This window comes from Pistacia vera, unplaced genomic scaffold (assembly GCF_008641045.1).
Source record: "Pistacia vera cultivar Batoury unplaced genomic scaffold, PisVer_v2 Contig132, whole genome shotgun sequence".
NCBI classification, from domain to species: domain Eukaryota; kingdom Viridiplantae; phylum Streptophyta; class Magnoliopsida; order Sapindales; family Anacardiaceae; genus Pistacia; species Pistacia vera.
Window position 1 is genome coordinate 564,923 of NW_022195380.1, and position 6,944 is coordinate 571,866.

The window sequence follows — 6,944 nt, forward strand, 5'->3', positions numbered from 1 at the left end:
TTTAATGAGGTTTCTAGAGAATTCTCCATAGGGGTAAAATGACCATTCTACCCCTAATTAGCAGGAAAAGTGGGGAGTAAAATGTAAGGAAATTTCATGGAGAATAGGTTAGTGTGGGGGTGTCAGTGTAATGAATAAAAGGATATAAATGGAATTTCCAAGGAAGAGTAAGGGCAAATTGGGAAAGGATGGTTATCTTATGAGCTAAAAAGGGTTAAGTGAAATAAACCCTCCATTTCATTCATTTCCACCGCCATACCCATTCTCTAAATTCTCTCAAGTTTCCTTTCAATTTTCCCAAGATTTCTAAGGGGTTTAAGAGAGCTTTTGAGTAATTTTGAGTAGAGATTTCATTTAAAGCATCCTAAGGTAAGGATTCTTGCTTTTGATGTGAGTTTGCTTATAGTTGTATTGAAGTCTTATATGGTTGTTATTGTTGTTGTTGTTATTGTTGTGTTGAGTTGTAGAGAGAAGACAAGACAACAAGGAGAAGAAAAAGTGCTAGAGAAGTCATTTTTTAGCAAGGTAAGTAAATCCAACCAAGTTGAGACTTGAATAAACTTTTGAGTAGAGATTTAGTAGAGATGCATGCATGTATAAGTATGTTTATGCTTGTTGAGAAATTGAGTTGAGATGAATATCTATTTTATGGTTGTTAGAAGAAGTGATTTAATGTGTATTGAGAGATGGAATTTGAGATGAAGTTTGAGAGATGTTGTGTAAACCTATTTGGAAGTGCTTTTCTTGACAGGGATTATGGTTATATGAGGGAGTTTTCCCCATTTTGGATGGCTAGAGAATGAAGTAGAGTAGTAATTATAGTAGAGTTTTTGTATGCACATGAATTGTCTGATGAAACAACTAAGAGAAGTATGAGCATGAGTTGTGACCCTTAATTCTTGCAACATTGCATATTGGCATTCCCTAATTGCATTAATGAGTATTAACCACCCATGTGCATTAATTGTGTATTGAGTAATAACTTGAGAAAGAGTAGAGACTTTTGAGTATAAGTTATACTATGAGTACTAGTTTGAGAAAGAGTAGAGAATGTTGAGAATAAGCAACCCTAATAGTAAAGAGAAAGAGAGATTGAGCACTAGAGAATAAAAGAGAGGAAAGAGAATAGAGTAGGTTGTGCGATAGGAAACCCATGAGTAATGGGTAGAGTAGTCCCGCATGTACGCCTGATGAGAGTCAGAAAATGCATCTTTTTAGTGTTTATTTGTTAGCATTTAAGATTGGTTTAAGGCTGGATTTATGCCTTAATAATCCTTAAGAGTCATTCTTAATACATTGATTTATTTTGATGCATTTTCAGGTATTTTGGACTTAAAATAGATGGAAAGGCTAATAATGAGGAAAGCACGAAAATTCTACGCATATCGAATTTAAGGAATGGTTTCGAAAGNCCATCAAAGTTAAAGAGAATCCAACGGCTCAAATGCAATCAGAAGTCAACAGTATAAAAAGGGACTATTCACGCATTTGGCAGAAATCGAGTTTTAGGTCTTTGTTTCGTTTTCTCTGAAATAGCATTTCATCTGGGTTAGGGTTTCACGCCCATTCTAGGTCTTCTTTGTGTGAATCTTTCTGGAGTATTTGTTTGAGGGTAGGGGTTCCTTAAAGGGTATAGAGTACTCTAGGGTCTGATAGGATTTGCGGGATACAAGGAAGTGAAGGAGTGTTTGATTCAGTGAGTGACAGTGAAGAATATTCATCTGTAAATTGTAAGCTTTGAAGTGATCAATATCAGTGCAGCGAGCTCCATATTCTGGAGTTCGACGTGGATGTAACTTGTTCTATATTGATCAAGCGAACCACGGTATATCTTGTGTTGTGTGATTGTTTGTTGTTCTTGCAGTTTCTGTTTTGTATTGTGACTAATCTTGCAGGTTGAAGGATTGGTATTGATTTACAACAATCTTTAATATACTCATCCTCCAAAATAAGCTCTTCAATCATGTAAGTGTCGAAACACTCATCCTTTTCATGTGGCTGCCTTGAGACTCGGAACACATTCACCTCTGGAGTCATATTTCCAAATGATAGTGTCATTAGACCAGTCCTACAAGTTATGAGGGAATTGGCAGTGGCAAGGAATGGTCTTCCAAGTATCAATGGAGTTTTTGACTCCGTATTCATAATGGAAATAGTATATAGCACCAAAAAGTCAACGGGATAATAGAATTTATCAATTTGCACTAAAACATCTTCCACAATACCTCTGGTTTTCTTACTGATCGATCCGCTAGTTGAAGTGTCATGAAAGTCGGTTTGATCTCATCTAGGCCAAGTTGCATGTAAATGGAGTAGGGTATGAGATTCACACTTGCCCCCAAATCTGGTAATGCTTGACCACACGCTTTGTTTCCAATTTGGCAAGCTACTGTAGGGCAACCTGGATCTTTGTACTTGGGTGGTGTCTTGCTATCAACTACCACACTTGCTTGTTCCATTAAGAATGTCGTCTTCTTCACATTGTGCCTCCTCTTGTGTGTGCATAGATCCTTGATAATTTTAGCATAACTCAAAACCTGTTTTATGACATGAAGAAAATGAAGGTTAATTTTAACTTGCTTAAGTTGGTCGAGTATCTCCTTGGATTAGGTTGTGGCTGTGACGGAAAACAGCCTTGTTCTTGAACTGTCAATAAATTTGTCAACTTGGTGAGTTGACTCTTTATCACCTTTTGTTCCTCTTTGACCCCTTGTTGCTCCTCTAGCAACCGTTGGTTTATCTTGCCTTGCTATTCCAAATTTTGGCGCCGTTGCCGGGGAATACGCTTAATTACAAAAAAAAAAAAAAAAAAAAAAAAAAGATTGCTAACTTTGAGACGAGACGGTAATATTGTTCTTTGCTTTTTGTTTTAATTTTTTTGTTGTTTTATTATTTTAATTTTATTTTGTTTTTTTTCCCCCTTTCCTTTAGTTCCTTTGGTGTATGCATAGACTTAGAGACAATCGAGGTAGATTCATTAAAAGACCTGAGATAGAGTTACCTTCTCCTTCCACGTCCGATAGTGAAAGTTCACCTAGAATAAATCATAGTACTCACCCAAATGAGGATTGAAGGAATTTTAATAACATGGCCAATGATAACGATGAGAATGCGGTTAGAACACTTAAGGATTATTTGCAACCTAGCCGAATGGCCACACCATCTTGTATCATGTTCCCCCCTAATGTTCAATTACCTGAGTTTAAGTCGGGCATGATTCAATTTCTACCAACTTTCCATGGATTAGAGAATGCAAACCCTTATGTCCACATTAGGGAATTTGAGGAAGTAGTAGCAACCTTCCAAAATGGGGCTGACACTATAGATACCGTCAAACTTAGGTTTTTCCCTTTTTCTCTTAAGGATAATGCTAATGTTTGGTTGTATTTATTAAGGCCTAGGTCTATAGGTAGTTAGGATGAGATGACACAAGCCTTCTTCCAAAAATATTTACCAGCCCATAAGACCAATAACCTCAAGAGACAAATCTCAAACTTTGCACAAAAAGAGAGTGAAACCTTTTACCAAGTTTGGGAACGTTACAAAGATCTTTTGAACTCTTGTCCACACCACGGGTTTGAAAGTTGGCGGGTTGTTATTTACTTCTATTATGGACTTCTAAGCAGGGAGAGACAATTTGTAGAAACCATGTGTAATGGAGATTTTCTCCACAAAGATCCCGATGTAACCATAGACTTTCTAGATGATTTATCGGAAAAAGCTCACACTTGGACGGGACCCAATGCTGTAGAAAGTACTAGGAGAAACCAAGCAGCTGGAATTTATCAACTTAGGGAGGAGGATAATCTTAAAGCCCGTTTAGAGGTCTTGACCAAGGAAATAGAGGTTTTGAAAAGCAAGGATGTTAGAGCTCCCAGACCGGTTGCTAGGATAGAGTCCCATGAACCTTGTTTTATGTGTAATGGAGTAGATCATATACCTAGGGATTGTCCAACCTATTTGGAGCTGAGAGAGATGAAGGAAGAGTGTAATACTTTAGCTATGCCCTTTAGGAAAACATACTCAACCTACTCTAACACCTTCAATCCTAGTTGGAAGAATCATCCTAACTTTAGTTGGAGAACCGATACACAACCCCCTACCCAATCTAATACCCAATGGAGACCGGAACCAATTTCCTCTAATGCACCACAATCTTTACCGTTGGAAGATGTTTTCAAGTCATTTATACAAGCACATGCCCAAAATGTGGAACAGCAAGGCAAGATAAACCAACGGTTGCTAGAGGAGCAACAAGGGGTCAAAGAGGAACAAAATGTGATAAAGAGTCAACTCACCAAGTTGGCAAATTTATAGACGGTTCAAGAACAAGGTTGTTTTCCATCACAGCCACAACCTAATCCAAGGGGACAACATATGGCACAAACCTCCAATGTCGACAATCAAAATGTTAAAGAGGTTAATGCCATGATTACTCGCAGCGGTAAAGAAATTGATGGATCCACTCCACCATCAAACTTGATTCCTAACACCATGAGTAACAAGTCTGAAGCTCCCAAGGATCAAGATGCCCTTAGTGATTCCATACCGGTGCCTTTCCCTCAAGAACTCCTCAAACCTAAGGAGAGAAATTCGGCATTAAAAGGTGACATACTCGACCAACTTAAGCAAGTTAAAATTAACCTTCCTTTTCTTCATGTCATAAAATAGGTTCTGAGTTATGCTAAAGTTATCAAGGATCTATGCACACACAAGAGGAGGCAGCATCTAACAACTTTGATATAAGAAAAGCTTGACTAGACTTATATGGAGAAGAGGATTGCAATCACCAGATTAAGAAATTTTAAGAGAAGAAGAAGATAAATAAAGTTGTCAATTAAATTCAAATCCTTCTTATTTAATCAAAGAGTAAATTAATAAGCAATGTTTAACAATCAATCCATGCAGCTGAGTCAAAGATATAAATAAGAACAACTACACCTAGAAGCTCATCCTTTCGCCTTGCTTGGAGTTTAGTTGGACATCAAGTTCATTTTTGAGGAAGGAAAAAATAGAAGCTCACTCTAACAAAAACTTCACTGCCGTCTCCTCCTTTGGTTAACCTAGTACTCCTCAATAAATAACATGTGTTTTTCTTCATTCTCCCCTAGGACTCACAGAAAATCTTTCCTAGACGTTTCCTAAAAGATAGACTTCCAGATTTGTCAAAATCTTATCAGATATGGAAAACAGAATTCGTCTCCAGCTTGCACTAGGATTCTCGCAAAGAAAAAGATCTTTTCTGGGCTTGGTCACTTCATAAAAATTGCCGAGGAATGCGCTTAATTACAAGAGAAAATGTAAACTTTGATTCTGAATAGTAAGGTTCTAATGAGAAAAATCTGAGTTTTATCAATGAAATTGTAATAATAAATTGTGAAAATATGTTGAAGAATTCAGTAAGAGAAATGACAAGGTTCCAGGAATCCTTCCTAAGTTTGTTGCCTTATTCCGATCTAGACTCAATTATTTAATCTCAATTACTAATTTCACATCCCAAATCTGAAATTGGTAGATATCTAATCAAAGCACGTGAATATCCTAATGTGATTGCCACTAATTACTCTTTAACTCCAACTCAAACACGCAAAGTCTATCTCATGAATTATCAAGAAGCGACAATATATTTAATAATAATACTACAGTAATGGACAATTCTATAAGATAAATCTACCGAAATCAATTGCATCTAACAACTTTGATATAAGAAAAGTTTGACTAGACTTATATGGAGAAGAAGATTGCAATCACCGGATTAAGAAATTCTAAGAGAAGAAGAAGATAAATAAAGTTGTCAATTAAATTCAAATCCTTCTTATTTAATCAAAGAGTAAATTAATAAGCAATGTTTAACAATCAATCCATACAGCTGAGTCAAAGATAGAAATAAGAACAACTACACCTAGAAGCTCATCCTTTTGCCTTGCTTGGAGTTTAGTTGGACATCGAGTTCATTCTTGAGGAAGGAAAAAAAACAGAAGCTCTCTCTAACAAAAACTTCACTGCCGCCTCCTCCTTTGGTTAACCTAACACTCCTCAATAAATAACATGTGTTTTTCTTCATTCTCCCCCAGGACTCACGGAAAATCTTTCCTAGACGTTTTCTAAAAGATAGACTTCCAGATTTGTCAAAATCTTATCAGATATGGAAAATAGAATTTGTCTCCAGCTTGCACCAGGATTCTCGCAATGAAAAAGATCTTTTCTGGGCTTGGTCACTTCATAAAAATTGTAGTCCCGGATGTGTAGATGAATCTGGGCTTTTTAATCACGCGCTTTCGATATCTGACGCTCCAGTTAGGCCCGTTCGAATATTCAATACTCAGCCAGGAAATCCTTCCGCGACTAGGATTCCAAGTCCAGTTTTGCAACAACTATTGAGAACCCAAACGAACTCGGATTCTCGCCCATAATACCTTCCTGAAAATCTTGATTCATCTACTTTAATTTTTCTGAAGAACACTTTTGCAATCGAGAAATCTAACTCCATGGAAAACCAGAAATCGCGTCCACATCGCAGCACAAACCAGAATTTTTCCTCGTTTTATTCTTCCAAAAACATTCCTTAAATCCAATATGCGTAGAATCTTCGTCCTTTCCTCATTATTAGCCTTTCCATCTATTTTAAGTCCAAAATACCTGAAAATGCATCAAAATAAATCAATGTATTAAGAATGACGCTTAAGGATTATTAAGGCATAAATCCAGCCCTAAATCAATCTCAAATGCTAACAAATAAACACTAAAAAGATGCATTTTTTGACCCTCATCAATAATCTTTGTGGATCCATTCAAAGGTTCAAGGCAAAAGGCTTTCAACAAAATCCAGGAAATAACTATCTAGAAACATTCAGTCCAATGGTGAAGTCACCCACAATCAGAGTAATTTTGAGTTTAGCAGTGAATAATGGCTGGGAAATTTAGCAGGTTGACATCAACAATGC

General features: G+C 36.8%; 1 non-coding gene across 1 annotated transcript; it reads right to left on the reverse strand.

Moving 5' to 3' along the window:
* Window positions 1-3,471: 3,471 nt before the first annotated feature.
* On the reverse strand, window positions 3,472-3,578 carry LOC116122201. Its single transcript, XR_004126853.1, has one exon. It is a non-coding gene; the product is annotated as a small nucleolar RNA R71 (small nucleolar RNA).
* Between the last annotated feature and the right edge of the window lie 3,366 nt (window positions 3,579-6,944).